This window comes from Embiotoca jacksoni, unplaced genomic scaffold, assembly GCF_022577435.1.
Source record: "Embiotoca jacksoni isolate LCO1_2020_lvr unplaced genomic scaffold, fEmbJac1.0.p SCAF_7, whole genome shotgun sequence".
NCBI classification, from domain to species: domain Eukaryota; kingdom Metazoa; phylum Chordata; class Actinopteri; family Embiotocidae; genus Embiotoca; species Embiotoca jacksoni.
The window spans coordinates 18,753,691-18,771,979 of record NW_027185425.1 but is presented as its reverse complement, the minus strand read 5'-3'; positions in this window follow the sequence as shown (position 1 = coordinate 18,771,979).

Here is an 18,289-nt window from a genome sequence, read left to right as displayed (position 1 = left end):
TTGACGAGGTCACTCCAAAGTCTTCATTTTGTTTTTCTTCATCCATTCAGAGGTGGACTTGCTGGTGTGTTTTGGATCATTGTCCTTCTGGAGAACCCAAGTTCACTTCAGCTTGAGGTCACGAACAGATGGCCGGACATTCTCCTTCAGGATTTTTTTGGTAGACAGTAGAATTCATGGTTCCATTGATCACAGCAGGTCTTCCAGGTCCTGAAGCAGCAAAACAGTCCCAGACCATCACTACCACCACCATATTTTACTGTTGGTATGATGTTCTTCTTCTGAAATGCGGTGTTACTTTTACGCCAGATGTAACGGGACACACACCTTCCAAAAAGTTCAACTTTTGTCTCATCAGTCCACAGAGTATTTTCCCAAAAGTCTTGGGGATCAAGATGTTTTCTGGCAAAAATGAGACGAGCCTTAATGTTCTTTTTGCTCAGCGGTGGTTTTGGTCTTGGAACTCTGCCATGCAGCCATTTCTGCCGAGTCTCTTTCTTCTGGTGGAGTCATGAACACTGACCTGAACTGAGGCAAGTGAGGCCTGCAGTTCTTTAGATGTTGTTGTGGGGTCTTTTGTGACCTCTCGGATGAGTCGTCGCTGCACTCTTGGGGTAATTTTGGTCGGCCGGCCGCTCCTGGGAAGGTTCACCACTGTTCCATGTTTTCTCCATTTGTGGATAATGGCTCTCACTGTGGTTCTCTGGAGTCCCAAAGCTTTAGAAATGGCTTTAGAACCTTTTCCAGACTGATAGATCTCAATTACTTTCTCATTTGTTCCTGAATTTCTTTGGATCTCAGCATGATGTCTATCTTTTGAGGATCTTTTGGTCTACTTCACTTTGTCAGGCAGGTCCTATTGAAGTGATTTCTTGATTGAGAACAGGTGTGTCAGTAATCAGGCCTGGGTGTGGCTCGAGAAATAGAACTCAGGTGTGATAAACCACAGTTAAGTTATGTTTTAACAGGAGGGGGCAAACACTTTTTCACACAGGGCCATGTGGGTTTGGATTGTTTTTCTCCCTTAATAATAAAAACCTTCATTTAAGAACTGCATTTTGTGTTTACTTGTGTTATCTTTGACTAATATTTAAATTTGTTTGATGATCTGAAACATTTAAGTGTGACAGACATGTAACAAAATTGGAAATCAGGAAGGGGGCAAACACTTTTTCACACCACTGTATATATATGTAATATGTCAAGTGACTTACATATCATGAGTCGAGAAGTGCCACGAGTGCTATGCATCGCTGGTTCCTGCTGGAATGTGTTGAAATAAATATATATATTTAAACCTAGATCTAAATCTTGAGCAGAGAGCAACATTAAATTCATGAGAAACTCCGTATCTAGAGTGAATTAGTCTACCACAGCTAAACACAGTTGTTAGAGTGAAGCACCGAGCAGATGGCCCATCCACTGATCAATAATTAATCCCTGTGACTTAAATACCCCCGAATTTCAGGTTGATCAAGCAACGCAACTTGGAATACTTAATTCATGAAAGGTACTGCTTCCCCGTTTCCAACCACATTACTGTGGTGCACTCCGTACGCAGGCAACAGGAACAGTCTCTCAACTTTTGGATCACACCTTGTGTATGCAAGACCAACAAAAGAAATTAATTGCTAGTAAGACCACTATCTTTTTCCATTTTTTTTAAACATTGTAAAGAGAAATCCTTGGTGCAGCTTTGCAACAATAACAGATAACATACAGCTGCTTCTAGGAGCTTCATAATTATGATTGATTGTTTTCAGCATCTCAGTGATCCCAGGCCTTTTGACTTTGTAAATGGTTCTGATGCCCTTTTGGGATATATAATGCCAAGTCTTCATTAGTTTTTGTCCACTGGTGCCTTGTCTTGTTGTTCAGTTGACACCAGAAAGTTTTCGATTTGGGATGAGAGCTACGATCTAAATCTGAAAAGACATGCATCCCAGTACATTTTGTCCTCTCAAGTGCAGGAACAGGGTGTCATGCTGCCATTTTATTTTGGGTTTTTCCACAGAACAGCGGTCTGTTTGATGTCAATCTTCACGAAAACCAAACCAGTTAAGTGCATCTGATTGATGAAGCTCAGACGTGCAGGTGTCTCCAAGGAAACAGTGGCAGCTTACGTCACTGTCATGACTCCAAACTGCTGTTTCTCATTGGTGTTGTTCAAGAGAGAGAAGAGAGAGCACATATCTCTTAAAACAATGTCGTGCTCCTCCTGGAATCCACCCTGGGAGACTGAACCCAAACAGTAAAGCTGCTTGCTGAAACCCAAATGAATGAGCTCGAAGTGTTGAAGTTTTGTGGAGCTGAAGGAAAGTGCAGGCTGATAATTTATTTTTGGTTTGTCACTATGACTGATGTTTCTACCAGCAAATATAAAATATATATATTTATACAAATATTAAATTCATTATATAAGTGACACTTGATTTTTCCTCAAGTAAACTATAACAATACAGCAACTATGTTGCATATTTTCACATTTTTCAAAGCAGCACAGAACTGGGTTTGGACTTATTTGTGGAAAAGGCCTCTAGAGAAGGAGTTGGTTAGTTCTAGCTTGCTGATCTTGGCACTGATTCTCACGATATGATGCTTTTGCTTATTTTATGTTGTTTCATCACAAGCTAAACTAAAGCTCCGACACACACACTCAGTGCTTGCTCATCAGTGATCAGATCAACAGCTACGTCACCCGTTGGTTTGTGAACGGCCATTTTGAAACCTCCAGCTCGGTTTTTGGCTGTCGAGCGGTTTGGAGGTATTGGATCTGACTCAATCTGATTGAAATTCTGATCATAACATGGAGCAATTTAGTAGTGCTCAGATTACAGAATGGATTAGCAATGAATTGCTCTTAAACTATGTGTGTGGCCATTGGAAGTAAAGTGATACTGCTGTTTCTTTTGTTCCTCCACACACATGTATTGCACAAAGCCATTTACCAGTACAAACATTTTCAGTCAGAACCAAACCTTTATGAAGCCAGACAAAAATAAACACTTAAATAACTGTTGCTATTACAATTTTAGCCAAACAAGTACGGACATCAGAAAAAAAGACTGTGACCTTGAAGATGGAGTCGGGTGATTTGCAGCCAAATGGGAAGCCTCGAAATGAGAGTCTAAAGCCAAGGTGCTCAGCTGGAAAATGGTGGATTGCTCCCTCCGATTGGGGACTGGGTGCCTGCCCCAAGCAAAGAACTTTTAGTATCTCTGTGTTACTTTTCACAAGTTAGGGTAGGATGGAGTAGGGGATTCACAGGCAGATTGGGGCAGTGCCAGCAGTAAAGCAGACACTGCACTCAAGCGTTTTGGTGAAGTGGGCGCTGCTTAAGGTGAAGCTTTAAATATACTAGTCGGTCTACTTCCGACCATCACTTTTGGTCACAAGCTCTGGGTAGTGACCCAAAGAATGAGATTGCGGTTACAAGCAGCTGAAATGGACAAGGGGGCTAAGAACATGTTGGAGGGATTGTATATCTCATCAGGCCTGGGAACACCTTGGCATCCCCCAGGATGAGCTGGAAGATGTTGCCACGGAGATGGGGAGTCTGGGCAAACTTGCTGCCACTGTGACCCGATGCCAAATAAACTGAAGCTGGATGGATGGACGGACGGACGGACGTGTTGATTTCTTGGCTAAATGAATTTCGATTTTTAGCTCAGTTTTCCAAAGTAAAGCACAACGTGTCTCTTTAGCTGCTTTGAGCAGTGAAGTGCCAAAGAAAGGTAAACCCAGCAAGCCTAGCGTTTGACCTGTTGTTATCATTATGGTGTCTGATTTCTGAGTCATTTAATTAAAAGCTTCCAGCTTACCCTCACTGTCATGTGGGACAAACACCTATTTTGTCGCCAGAGCAAAAGCAGAGAAAAATACAGTGAGGTCAACAGATTTAGTGATGGTATCTAAGGACATGCACTTATTTTGCGAGCAATACCCACACAGCAGTTTTGGGGTAAAGAAATTGGACAATTTGTCTCTTTTTCAACAACAGTTTACAGTTGTGCCACTGCTCCTCGAGGGCTGCTACCGCCTGGAAACTGACCCTCAACGGCTACGTACTGTTCAGGCGGAGGATGATGAGATCCTGTCTCAATTCTGTCTCAGCATTTCTGCCACAGTGATTTTAGACTGAGACATTTGCCTGTCGATCTGTCTGTGTTTGTGTGTCCATCTGTTTGTGTGTGCGTGTGTCTCTCTCACTAGCCAAGTTAATAGTAAAGGTTCTCCATTCTGGATTTTTGGGGTTGATCACAGGAAGTAGTATCGGCCAATTATGGTCACAGGGCCTATTTTAAACTTTTGATTTGTCATGTATCATCATTCATTTATTCAACTATTCTTAAGAACACAGTACATTATGTATTAAAATTAAGAGAGGTTAAAGGATCAATTATTAACAAATGTTTATTTATTGGCAGGCATCACGTGCAACATATTCCACTCTCTCTTGGAGACAAAACTTAAACCACAGCAGCCTCTGCTTGATTATTGGGAACAGGTTATTCAGAGAGAGACACATGGTGAATCGAGATCAGTATCATTTATATATCATACATACCTCTCAAAGCTTACTTCTTAAGCATCAGTGCATTTTTCTTTATAATTACAAGCATGTCTGTGTTTTCAACAGACAGTTTGTTCCTCTTCTCATTGATAATATTCCCTGCTATGCAAAAAAGTCGCTCGCTATCTACACTTCTGTGCATGCTCATGTGGCTCGGTGTGACCGGGAAAGCAGCGTTTATTGTCCTGATAAAAAAAAAAACACGTGGCTGTTCTTTGTGTGACAAATCACTCCGATAGGTTGGGTACGATAAAGGTTCACCTGCTGCTGATGTTGCTGCCATTCCGTCCAACAATGCACAGCATGGAAGGAACAGCTCGTAGTACTCCAAGCTTAGGCTCAGGCTTGAGTGGGTTGGAGGAATCTCTCTCTTTAGCCTTTTTTTGAATAAAAAAAAGAAAAATATGTGCTACCAGAGAGGTGAAGCCATTTCAGCTGCGTGCAGAGTTTTACGTAATTTAATCGGCTTCCTCTGATCAGCCTTTTATTACCACTAATCAAACCTTTTCGAGCTAATATCGGCAATCATGATCGGTGGCTGATTGATCAGAGTAGCCTTAGATATTTGCAGCAATACAGCTATTAACTAATACTTTGATAATACTATAAAGCATAAACATTTGACTTATTCCATTACAGATTGGAGTTCAAATTGAAGTAATGAAATATCCTGGTTTAGAGTCCATAACCCAAAGATATTCACTTTACTATGTATTGAATTTGTAAGACTTAACAAAGTCACAAATTTGAGAACCTGCCAAAAAAATTTAAAAAAATGAATAGCAAAATAGCTACAAAACTACTTTATTTTCATTGACCAGTCAATAAATTGAATAAGTTTTGTAACTGTACACGGCAACATTGTTAGAAAAAAGTTTGATGGAGGAAAAAGTTGCAGTTGGCATATCAGGCAGATGTTTAAACACCTGCATAACAGTATGTTTTAGTTTTAGCAGACTTCGTCCACAAAGTCGAACAATACATTCAAACTTTGACCCCCAGTTTCATTCTGTGACATCAAATATCAAATAGAGAAAATATCCAGTGAGCTGCAGTTCTCTGGGCGAAGATGCCTTGTTGATGCCAGAGGTCAGAGGTCATAGGAGAACGGCCAGACTGGTTGGAGATGATGGAAAGGCAACAGTAACTCAAATAACCACTCGTCACTACCGAGGTATGCAGAAGACGTTCTCTGAACGCACAACACGTGGAACCTTGAAGCAGACGGGCTCCAGCAGCAGAAGACCACCGGACCACCTGTCAGCTAACAACAGGAGACTGAGGCTACAATTTTCACGGGATCACCAAAATTGGACAACAGAAGATTGGAAAAACGTTTCCTGGTCTGATGAGTCTGGATTTCTGCTGCAACATTCAGATGGTCGGGTCAGAATTTGGCGTAAACAACATGAAAGCGTGGATCCATCCTGCCTTGTATCAGCGGTTCAGGCTGGTGGTGGTGTGATGGTGGTGGTGTGATGGTGGTGGGGGGGTATTTTCTTGGCACACTTTGGGCCCCTTAGTAACAATTGAGCATTGTTGAAACGCCACAGCCTACCTGAGTATTGTTGCTGACCATGTCCATCCCTTTATGACCACAGTGGACCATCTTCTCATGGCTACTTCCAGCAGGATAACGCGCCATGTCACAAAGCTCAAATCAACTCAAACTGGTTTCTTGAACATGACAATGAGTTCACTGGACTCCAACGGCCCCCACAGTCACCACATCTCCATCCAGTAGAACCTTTGGGATGTGGTGGAACGGGAGATTCGCATTGTGGATGTGCAGCTGACAAATCTGCACCAACTGTGTGATGCTATCATGTCAATATGGAACAAAATCTCCGAGGAATGTTTCCAGCACCTTGTTGAATCTATGACACAAATAATTAAGGCAGTTCTGAAGGCAAAATGGGGTCCAACCCGCTACTAGCAAGGTGTACCTAATAAAGTGGCCGGTCAGTATTACATTCATAGCTACTCATCTTGTCAGACTATTCAAAAATAGCATTGCTGTCAAAGCAATAATCTCAGTCATCAGGAAGCCGCACAGAGAACTGCTCTGCAGGTAGGGAACATTTGACGGATCAAATACCCAGCATGACGAGGGAACAGAAGAGAAAGGCAAAAGGATCAAGCATTAAGTCCAAACCGGTATGTGCACTGCCTTCTCATTTTCCTTAGATCTCTGCAGACTGCAGCTGTGAATGGGACATTATGCGGGCTTAAGTGGGATCAATTTTGCAAGAAAATTAATAGCACATTGCTGCACTTGAGCGGGAGGTATGTTATTGTCTGCCATCACAGCCTATTCAGTAAAAGATGACAGACCATTTCACTGATAATTGAGGAGTCTGCCAAAAGTCTTTGTACTCGGTGATTTCAGAGCAGATGAATTTAGGGCCAGGGGAATTTTAAAAAGTAAAACTTGATGCAAGAGCAGAGTGGCTGCAGAGACGACAAGGTAAAACCTCTGGAAAATCGAGTCAAAAAGCTAACAGGCAAAACCTCGAAATGATCCAGTTTATCAGAGAGCTGCAGCACGACAGCATTTCATGCACTTTAGATGATGTGTGATGCAGCCTGTGAGGGCCTCTGAGGTTTTTGCTTGGCTCTGTTGTGCTGTGATGGGGACCATGATGTGGCACCGCACTATCTCTATTGACAGCACATTTATCACACTTTGTCTCTGATAGCATTCATTTGCATGGGCCCATCTCCAGTCATGTAGCTGGAGGTTGGCGTGACAGTATGTTCATTTTTGTCCTAAAGCCATGCAGATACACAAACATTTGTTGGTTGCCAAACAGGAGGGCCTTGTGCTATTATACCCTGCTGAAAAAGTGGCAGCCATTTATTGCTTGTTTTCACCATTTATTTTGGGCAAATGTTTACCATGTATTATCACATCGGCTTCATGTCATGCTTCACAGCACATGACAGAACAACACTTGACTGCCTTGATTATGGTAATGGTATCATAATGTGTGTAAAACAATATTTTTTGTAAAACTCATTATTATCATATGAATCAATTAATTCCAACAATATCAAGGCTCCGTCGGGGCTCCTGGATGTTGGAAGGAGCTGCCTGAGGAGATCAGGGTTGCAAACACAAACCCACCCTTTTGAAATGGACTTTCAGTACTTTCATTTATGTTGTATGATATTTTGGTTAGTTCGACTCTCCATGTGTTGTAGTATGTTTTTAGTTTTTATGGCTGCTGGTTTGTTTTATTCTCCCTGTTTTAATTCGGTCCTGTTTTTATTGTAAAGCACATTGTTACTGTGTTTTTAAAGGTTTTAATTGCACCTTGTATAAAGGTGCAATTAAAAGTTCTGAGACTGCTCCTTTTACTCTCAAACAGGCTCCAGCAGTGATGTGTACCTGCCGGGGGGAGCAGGGGGAAACATAATCTTCATTCTATGTTACAGCTTTTCATCAACATCAGCACCTGAGTTCCAGGTGTTTTTGTGACCACTCATACGTGTGCATTTGCAATTTCAGCATGGACTTAAGCAGAGAGCGCACTTTACATTTTCTTACAAACTTGAAATAAGAAATGGCAACTAACACCCTTGAAATGTTTTTCAAAACAAAGGTGTATTAGTGGCACATTTGATGAAGGGCAGAACGTCACTGTCCGAGGGAGGTGCGTCAGGTCAAGAGCAACCAGGTGGGTGTTTTTTGACATTCATAGGGTTGTGCACTGTGAACTCATCCTCCAGGTTCAGACTGTCAACCCTGAGTTTTACTGTGACTTTCTGAGGCGTCTGATGGAAAACACTTCATGCAAACTACCTGAACTATGACGGGATGGCCATCGGGTTCTCCAAGGTGACAACGTGCCCACTCAGAGAGTTTTAAGTTTCTCTCCTGCAACAACACATTCATCACTCCCCACCCTCCCGACTCAATGCATTCAGCTCGTTGTGACTTTTTTCTGTTCCCTAAAAATGTGGTGTGGTCTCTGCTCAGGTTTCATATCCTTGTTGAAATCACAAATGTTCACATAGCAGTTGTCATAAACATTTGTAACTCAGGTGCTAATGTTCATCAAGTTGATAATGTAACTTTGGATACTTATTTTGCTTTCCGCTGATTCATGTGCAACAGGAAAAGTCTCAACATTTTCTGATCACACTTGTAAAGTTATGTAAAAGTATGGTGGCTCAAATGTAACAGTAAAAAGTACACATTGAATCAACAACAACAAAATTATCTACAAATAAATAAGTAAATAAATACAAAGGGACAATTAAAACAAATAAAACTATAAATAGTAATAAGTAATCAAATGAATTGATTAAAATAAAAAAAACATATATAAAGCAAAATGTATAATTACAGAAACAGTTGCTTTTCTGCAGCTGCAGATTTGCATGTGTTTTAATTAATACATTTTTTATTCAGCTTTTAAAAAATAGAAGTCCATTTTTTGCACCCTGTTTTGTCAGGAGTTCAGTTTTGTCCTCCGTTTTGCCCCCGATCACCTCTGCTCCTGTGTTCCCTGTTTTTGTCTGTGGCCACGCCCCTCACCTCCCGTGGCCACGCCCCTCACCAGTCCCAGCAGATGCAGCCACTCACCCCTGATCACCACCTGCAGGTGTGCTGCATCTCCCTGATCACCTCCCCGGACTATATGTAACCTGCCCCTGCACAACTCTGTTGGTCGGTGCATTTTTGTTAGCCACCCGTCCGTCCTCTGTCTGCTCCCCGTCCGTCTTCCGTCTGCTCCCCGTCAGCTCTCCGTCAGTCCTGTTCCTGTTCCTGTTCCCGTTCCTCCGGCCTCTGTGTCTCCTGCGGATATCCCCGTCAAAATCACCAGTCGGTGGAGTTGCCCTCCCGGCTTGGAAGATTGTTGACGCCGTCCCTTCCGCTGGTCTGCCGGCTGCCCTGTTACCCGTGTCCCCCTGGAGCTGTCAGTTGAGTTGCCCTCCCGACTGGACGTAAAGTGGACACGCTCGGTGCCACCTTTTTGGTTTGTAGTTTTTTGTTTGTTTTTTGGACAATAAAGACTGCATTTTTGGAATTTGAAAACCTTGAGTCTGTGAGCTTGCATTTGGGTCCTGGAAAAACACACCCCACCACATAACATGTTTACATTCATTTCCATTTTTGTTGCCTGAGTCATCAAGAAAAAATCCAATTGGAGCAGAAATATTTAGCTGATAATTTAATTAGCTGAACGACAGAAAATGAATCGGCAGCAATTTGATAATAGCAGCAAATTATTATTCATTCTGTATTGACTGAATGATTGATTTAATGATTGGGTGATAATGAATGTCATGTTTAGAGGCAGGCCTCGTACTTACTACATGTGTAGTTTAGAGACGACCATCACTCTCTGCCTTAACAGTTTGTGTCTCAAACACAAACAAAGATGTGAACCTGCCATTAATAACTTTGAGGCATTATATGCTGACTCAGCTCAATAAAGGCAGCCCTGGAGAAGTCAACAACTGCAACTCTGTCACATCGGACACCAGACAGTCTGGTATTTTTAGTGTTATTTGTTTGTTCTGTATAGATCAAATAAATAATTGCACTTCCTGTGTGACATTGCATGTTAGTATCACTGTGTAATCCAGTATGCCACAGATAGGGCCAAAGTAGCAGTCATATATCAAAGTTGTATTCACTCAGTGGACAGAAGCCTGCTACCATAGTGACTCCTCACCATTAACTTGTTCTCAGAGAATGTAGTTGTATCAAACTCCTGTTTCATTACAGTCTACAAACCAGTTTTCTGTTTTTACTCTGAGAGGAAAGCAGATACAAATAAAAGAAAACAGCTAAATATTTCTGAAAACTCCAAAAAATGTCTTCTCTTTTTGACTCTTGTCTCCTAAAAGGTTCGATACAGCTTACTACTGACACATATGCTGAATTTCACTTAATGGGTGCCACACAAAACATTTGCCCAGATGGATTTAGCCTCTTGTAGCAGATCATCTGATAACAAGGAGTCCGGAGGAATCAAGTGATTTCACTTTTAAATGTTGTCATTTGAATTGTTGGTATGTCCACACCTCCAGTGTTAAGGGTACCCTGTGGAGATTTTCTAAACTGTTATTATTCCAAAAATCTTCTTTGCGTTTGCCTTTTTGAATAACTTGAAACTTCCATTGTTTACATCGGTTTTCTTGCTGACAGTCTTCTTCCTTCATTTACTTTCAACCCAACTCTACATTTCTTGGCGCGTTACCTCTAGCAGCTGCCAATCAGCCAAGCAGTGTGAAGCCAATTGAAACCCTGTGAGTCACTCACCGTGCGTCCTCATGCAGCAGTAAAAGATACAAACAAAACGGCCCGCTTCTAAAAGCAGGCTTCTTTTAGGCTTTGTTGTTGTCAGCAAAGTTATTTTACTCTGAAAGAGTCAGAGAGCTTTAATCTTGTGGTTTCTTTGCCCAACATGAGCGTTTACTAATGGTGTTTTCTCTGTGGATTACTGAAAAGACCTGTCCGACTGAGTTCTAACTCTTTGTGGAATCTGGTCTTAAGTCACAATTACACACATACACACATAACTTGAACACAAAAGACAAAGCAAACTTGGAGAGAGAACTAATGTGTGAAAATGATTAAAGGATTGCCATCACTTTGTACCTGCTGAAATGAGATTCTTGATTAGACTTTACACTGGATTCTTTGTTCATTATAACAATAGAGAAGCAGACACAGAGAATGCAATCTCCAAACATTTCAGTCTGTCTTTTGTCTCGACATATAGCTGCGGTAGATTAACAAAAGCAAACAAAGGCGCAGAAAAACATGCCAAAGGAATCTAGGTATAAAGAAGTGGCTGTATGTTGTTTGTTGTGGGAGCTTTTCTTTTTCTGGCTTTATGCTCTTGAGTTCTGAACAATAAAACTGTGTCAATAATATAAGGGGACAGTCAGCATGAACAAAAATGAAAGATATCTCCAGTATTGCAAAGTGAGAAGACAAACGTCCTGCAGTGTAAATTAAAGTATGTACCTTTTTAATCTGTGTTGTTCATCACTTCATTTCATATTTACGTTTATTTAGTTTAAATTCTGGGACTATTCACTACTTTATTCCAACAGTAACAGTGTCTCATCTTTTGAACACATTTTGCATGTTTGTATGAAGTTCAAATTTTCCTCTGCACTTCACACAGATTTGAGGTTTTAATGCGATGCTACTTTGTCTGTGGGAGTTTAAGTCAGATGCGTCAAGTACAGCATGATTCATCTTTCTCTATTGCATGTTATTCAGTTTCAAGAGTGCAATCTTGACTACTAAAATAAATACATTCTATCCTTCACAATAACTCGGTTTTAACTCTTGAGTGGAAAATAATCTGTCATCATTCAGATTCTTATTCCGAGTTAGTATAAAATTCAGCACATTTAATAATTTAAAAGGACAAACTCTTTTGCTACAACTGATAATAAAACCACAGAAAGCATGATAGTGTTTCACTGCTCATGCCCTAAATCCTTTCTGAAAACACAAATGTGTGTTGATTGTTAAATAGGACTGTGAGAGTGTGTAATTACAACAATTAACCACCATTTACATTTACATTTACATGACATAATGGCAAATATTGCATGTTTAATCACATACTCTGTTCTAGATTTTCTATAATATAAAGAATAGGAAAAACGGTCAATCTGATGCACAAATATATTAATAACAGATAATAAACTTCATTTCTGTAGTGCCCTTTAAAACCAGAGTTACAAGGTGCTTCACAAGCATGGCATCAAGGTCACCTGTCATCATGGGTTTTTACCCATTTTTTACCCATTGCTCAAGCTTTTACTGTAAATTGCCCTCATTTCTGTCATTTTGGACTGTGACTCATCCGAGTGACTCATTGAGTGTTTTTTGTCTAGCTGTTCCCCTCCAGTCTCTCTGTGCTCACACTCTTAATCAAAGCCAAATGTCATTAATAGAAAAGTCAAAGCTTTGCTCTGTGTATGTGTAGTGAGGCTTTGATTATTCTGTTGACTGATGTAAAGATGAGAAGGTGGGATTATGGATTTTCCTTTTAAGCCTTATATTAAATAATTCTGACATGAGAGAATAATGACAATAGCGCATGTTCAGGATATAGTTCTTCTAGGTCTTCTTAGCTTCCTGACTTATCAGGCTTCTCTGCAAACTTCACAGATCTTGACCAGAATTTCAGATGAAGTTACAACAACTCTTGGCCATGCAGCATGCATTTGTATTGATGGGCCCAGCGGTAGGTCCGTTGGGGTTGAAGAGTTTCAGTCTCTTACATAAAACATTGAGCAATCTACAGCAAACATAACAGTCCTCAGGGACAGGATTGAAAGTTTTAATTTGAACACAGCAACCTAAGTCACGTTGGCGTTGCTCAGCAGGAGGTTAACAGATGTGAGCAGGTGTTCTCAAATCACCCTCCACAGCACTGCTGTTAGTGTCTCACATGATAAACAGCATTTGTGCTTCTTGAGCAATTTCCTAAAAAACATGCAGCTTTAAAAGCACTACAAACAGCAGATGTATTACATTAGTGTTTTACAATGGTGAGACTTGAAGGCTGTAAGACTTTATAAAGGGGATTTATGAAACTTGTCTGTGTTTTCCGTCATATTTCAAATGTAACAATGTCATATGTTTGTATTTAAGATTCGCCAAAGTTTAGAAAAATTAGGTGTACGTATCATAGATTGTACTGTATATAAATGTGTACGTAGCTTCCGGGTCTGAAAAGTGAGGGCAATTAATAGTTTTCTGTCGGTCCATCTAAATCTTAATCCCATTATTAATTCGATATAAGGCATCAGTTGAGGGGTGTGTCTGTTTGATTGACAGGCCTGTGGTGCAGTCAGGTTTCCACTATGGGTGGAAGGGCATAGTGTCAAGTCAGATTCATCGCTTACTCGTCCAAATATGGTCACTTCTGGCTCCAAAATAACAAGATGGAGACTGCCAACAATCCAAACTTAGGGCTTCAGAACGGAAGTTCACAAACCAATGGGTGACATCATGGTTGGTTGGTCATTTGAAAATAAAAAGTTCAGGCTTCATACTGCTCCAAACACTTGGTTCAGGATTAGCTGTTGTCATCTTTTCACTGATGTCTTTATATGGTCATCTACTCCAAACAAAGCACACCCATGAAGTACAAGGACACACCTCTCTACCCGCTTAGTCTGCCGATAATACCCAAAGCAGTTATGCTCAAGTGAGGATAAGCGTAAAGCATGTCAAACTATGGTACATCACTTAAAAGGGGCATATTGAACAGAAAAATGCTTGTGACTGAAAGACTAAATCCACCGTCATGTCATACAAAATGAAGGTAAGCAGTGTAAAATGTACCAAATATCCTGCTGTAACTTTGGTTGCGAAGGGTTTTAACATGTATGGATGTATTTAAGAAGTTCTCATATCTTTTAATAACGAGAAATTATTTAAGTTTACTTTCCACGCCAGTAACAGAATGCGACGGAGATCTAAAGCACTGGGTGCTCCCAATCAGCAGGCTTCCTGGAAGTTGGCCATTCAGAAGAGGGTGGGTTTGTAAGGCGTGGAGGGGCAGTATTTGGTAAGGAGTTCTTTAAACTTTGAATCATGTAAAACAACTTTAGTGGAGTCGCTGAATAAAAATAAAAAGCCTGGAAATGAGCAGGACAAATCTTATACAACCAAGAGTAAATTGTATAATCAGATTCCCACCAAATTACATTGTCTAGCTGGAACAGAACACTCGGGCTCACTAAGCTATGTAAACGGGAGACAATTATGAAAGGTGGAGGCATACATATAGTCTGCTTAAAGAAATGATACGTCTGGGAAATGAAAGCCAGCTTGTAAATTAAGAGATGCTAATTTACTCACCAAAATTAGAAGCTGTGCTAATACTGGAGCCTGACTTCATCCATAGGTTTGTGTTGCTGCTGACTACAGTAGTGGAAGGACACTGACTCTAACTCTTATTGATGCTTCATGGAGTTGAATATTGGCAGTTTGCTGAGGGCATGAAATTAGTACAAGTTATTTTTAGATGGAAGTTTTGTATACATATATACAGGAGAGTTGGACACTGAGAATAGAAATATGAAGGCCAGTGTAAATGAAAGGCTATGTTAGTAAATGCAAAATAAGTGAACCTTTTGAGGGACGAAAAGGGTGCATAGAAAACGTACTAATATTACACAGGGCTTGTGATGCCAATATTAACACATCTGGTAGTTTAAATCTTGCAGCTGGTTGAATGTAAGGCCATGACCAGGAACAGCTGAAGGTAGACTTATACCTTAGCTGGTTTGAGACAACAGTTTAAAAATGCTGGTCTTCTCCCTCAAAAGTCCATGGAGCCGGGGGACGTGATGAAAGACTCCATGAGCCCCATCTGGGTAACTGTGAGCTGCACAGAATGAGGATGTGGGTGGATGTGGGCCTCGGGGAACCATTTAGCAGTGGCAGATGAAAAACTGAGAGGTTAAAGATGTGTTCCAATCAACTGACAACATTGGATAGCAAACTGCTGTGTGGAAGTTTGTAGTTGCCGTATTGTTATTTGGTGACCATATTTGGACAAGCAGTTCAGAGGCGAGGGGTGGATTTAACTGAGAACTGCTGAGAACCTGAATACACTTTTACCACCCACTTTTACTGGAAACCTGACTGCACCCATGGCATGTCAATCAAACCTGTCATGCCCATAAACGTAGCTTTCTTTCAGTTGATATCTAATAAATTATGGAATTATTTTTAGAAGGACCCCCAGAGCACTGATCAGAAGGAGTGAATTTACTCAATGACACCATAACGACTTGTGGGAAAAATATAATTAACTTGGTATTTCATGAGAGAAGTTTACATTTTTTGAATGGGAGTCTATTGGAGCCTGAGGTTTTTTTTGGAGCCAGCCCCTGGTGGCCCTCAGTGATATTACCCTTTAAGGCATTGACCTGGAGACGACTTCCATTTTTATATAGAGTTTATAGTTCCAATAGACACTGTAAGCAGCAAGCATAATTTTGACTTCAATTTGGATTATCGGATGATTACCATTGCAAATGATTGCATGCTTATGTTGTCTTAAATGTTTTTACTGTCTGTCTATAATTGTTAGTTTTGTGTGAATAGGTGTGTTTCCAGCAGTGTAACACACTGTACTTTACTTTACTGCTTTTACTGTTACTGGGAATCCAAGTTGAAAGTGAGGCGTGACTGGTGTATCTGCACTAATGTGCCAAGTGCTTCATCGTTCAATTCACACCGACCCGCTCTCTGTCCTAAGAACCGGCTGTCTGGCTGTCAGTGTCACCGAGGAGCTGAAAGGAGAGCGGCCGGACAAACTTTCTTCCCCGGGCTGACAGCAGGAGATATGTGTGGTTCCAACGGCAGTCGATGCAGATAAGGCTTCACCAAGCAGGAAAACAATATCCAGGTAGGTGAAAATCAAAGTGTGTGAGGGGCCCGATGTGACGCACGTCTGGGATTGACACATCGAACAGAATGAACGTCTCTCTGTTAAGACCAAAGAAAAGTGACTCAGTTCCATCTGTTAGGCAGAACATTGTGCTGCATGACATTTGTAAAATCTCTCTTCAGCACCTGGCACACAAAAAGCTTCATCCCACTGAGCTGCCGTCCTGGCTCTGAGGTCATAAGGCTAAAAAATACATATCATCCAGCTCCTAATAACATCTGATGGATGTGTGTATCCACACACTATATACTATACATATAGTACATACTATATATATTGTACACAATTGTGTTTTATGTTAAACTGGGCCTAGTGCCATGTATAAACATACCTTGTTATTGTGCATTCAATATTAAGCTATTCAAATAATACACAGGTTCATGTATTCATGTTGTTATTTGAAACAAGTATATGTTGTTGTTTTTTCATATTTTTCCAACGGGATTTTTTTTCAAATAATATTGCAGCGTGCCTCCTTGTGTCTGGGATCTCAGTCAGCTGGAGACTGAATAGGCTTTCGGTCAATCACGGGGAACCTGACAGAGCCAGCATGTAACATGTGGCCTTGTGATTGGCACAGCAGCGATAGGGGCGGGTCCTCCTCTTTGTGTGCAGGAGGCTTGGATGGACATGTCCAGACTAGTCTGGCACTAAGTGAACTGGTGCCCAGCTTGAGAGCTCCTGTGTGTTGCTGAATGTGTGCTTTTCTAACTGAACGATAACATATTCTGCCTCCATTCATCCATTCACTACAATATGTTGGATTCATGTTAATGTGTATTTAAAGACATTTAAATTTGTGGGGGGGAAATGGGGGGGGGGGGGGGGGTATGAAAAATTGTCTAATCAACCAAAAATGTCACGACCCCCTGCAGTACCTCCGCGGACCCCCTGTTGAAGACCTCTGGTGTAGAGTATTTGAGTGTTAAGGATCAAGGACAGGCATTTTGGCAATCTTTTTGTGCAGTTATTTCACTGCAGTATTGTAGGAAAGACACAATATCAGTGCTGAGACAAGTATAAAAATAAAAAAGCTTCAAATACTAGGAGATAACAGGTGACTCACATTGTTGTAAAAATCGAAAACTTTCTCGCTCTTATGAGGATAGGAGAGTGCAATACTGGAGTTGGAATTGAAAGGACTTTAATATACAACTACAAAAATAACAGGTAAAGTTAAAGTACAAGTAAAACAGGCAAGGCAGACAAAAGCTGAGCGGAGACAGATGATGAAAAACCAGGGAGACTAAAAACTAGGAATGAATTGCTGCTCGACTGAGAACTAAATGCAAAGACAAAGTGGCACTCGGAGCAGAGCAGGCAGGCTGTCTCTGAATTGTCCACTTGTTCACTGTAGTTCAACATAAGGTGCATCAGGCATTTGGTAGTGCTGTTCCAACCTCAACTGTAATTTTATTTTTCTACTGTATAGTGCAATACGACATCATCATGAGGCACACTAAACCGTAGTGTACATAATAGGGGTGCGTCATCTCATGTCCTCCACGATAATACCGCTATCATTTTCCAGGCAAGATAAAACATTGTTTAGCGTAATAAAGGCAATTTTCCGACCTCCTGATGCAATGACGTCATACTGTTGTGCAGCAGAACTGTATGACAAACGTCTGCTACGTTCTGAGCAGCAGCAGGCTGAGAGAGAGCCGCTGTATTCTGAAGGTTTTCATCTCAGCGTGAGTTTAATTGAAGGACGCGCTACTTCTCCGCTCCTCCTCTTGTCTTTCACACCGGGCAGCTCCGCCCCCTGACCAACACAGCGCAGCAGACGCTCAGGTGATGTACTCGACGTAAACTACCACAGTAAATGGCAAACCCCGACACTAAACCTCCCAAAATCAGGCCAAAACATCGTTGAATCTGCCTACAGTGGAGGGAAGTAATTAGAAGCTCTGCAAGTGATCATTGTAGTCATCCTGACGGAGCAGCAGCTCTGCTTCACCGCTGCACCTCTAAATCCTCCTCAGTGCTGTGTACAGGATCTGAATCTCACTTTGAGGTACTGGAGGTTATAAACTAAAGAACCAACCCCAAGTGCAACAAACAGAAATGCTGCTTCCTCTTCTTTTTGTTGTTCTTTCTTTACCGTTCACTTTGGGTTACTCGGGCCTTGTCAAAAGGCTGACCCCCCCTCTCCTGCTATTTTATTTACTATGGGATCACTCTGATAAAAAAAAAAAAAAAAAAATCTGAAAGCCACCACTTTTGCTCTGTCATGTTTTGGTTATTGATAGTGCTGTGTGCA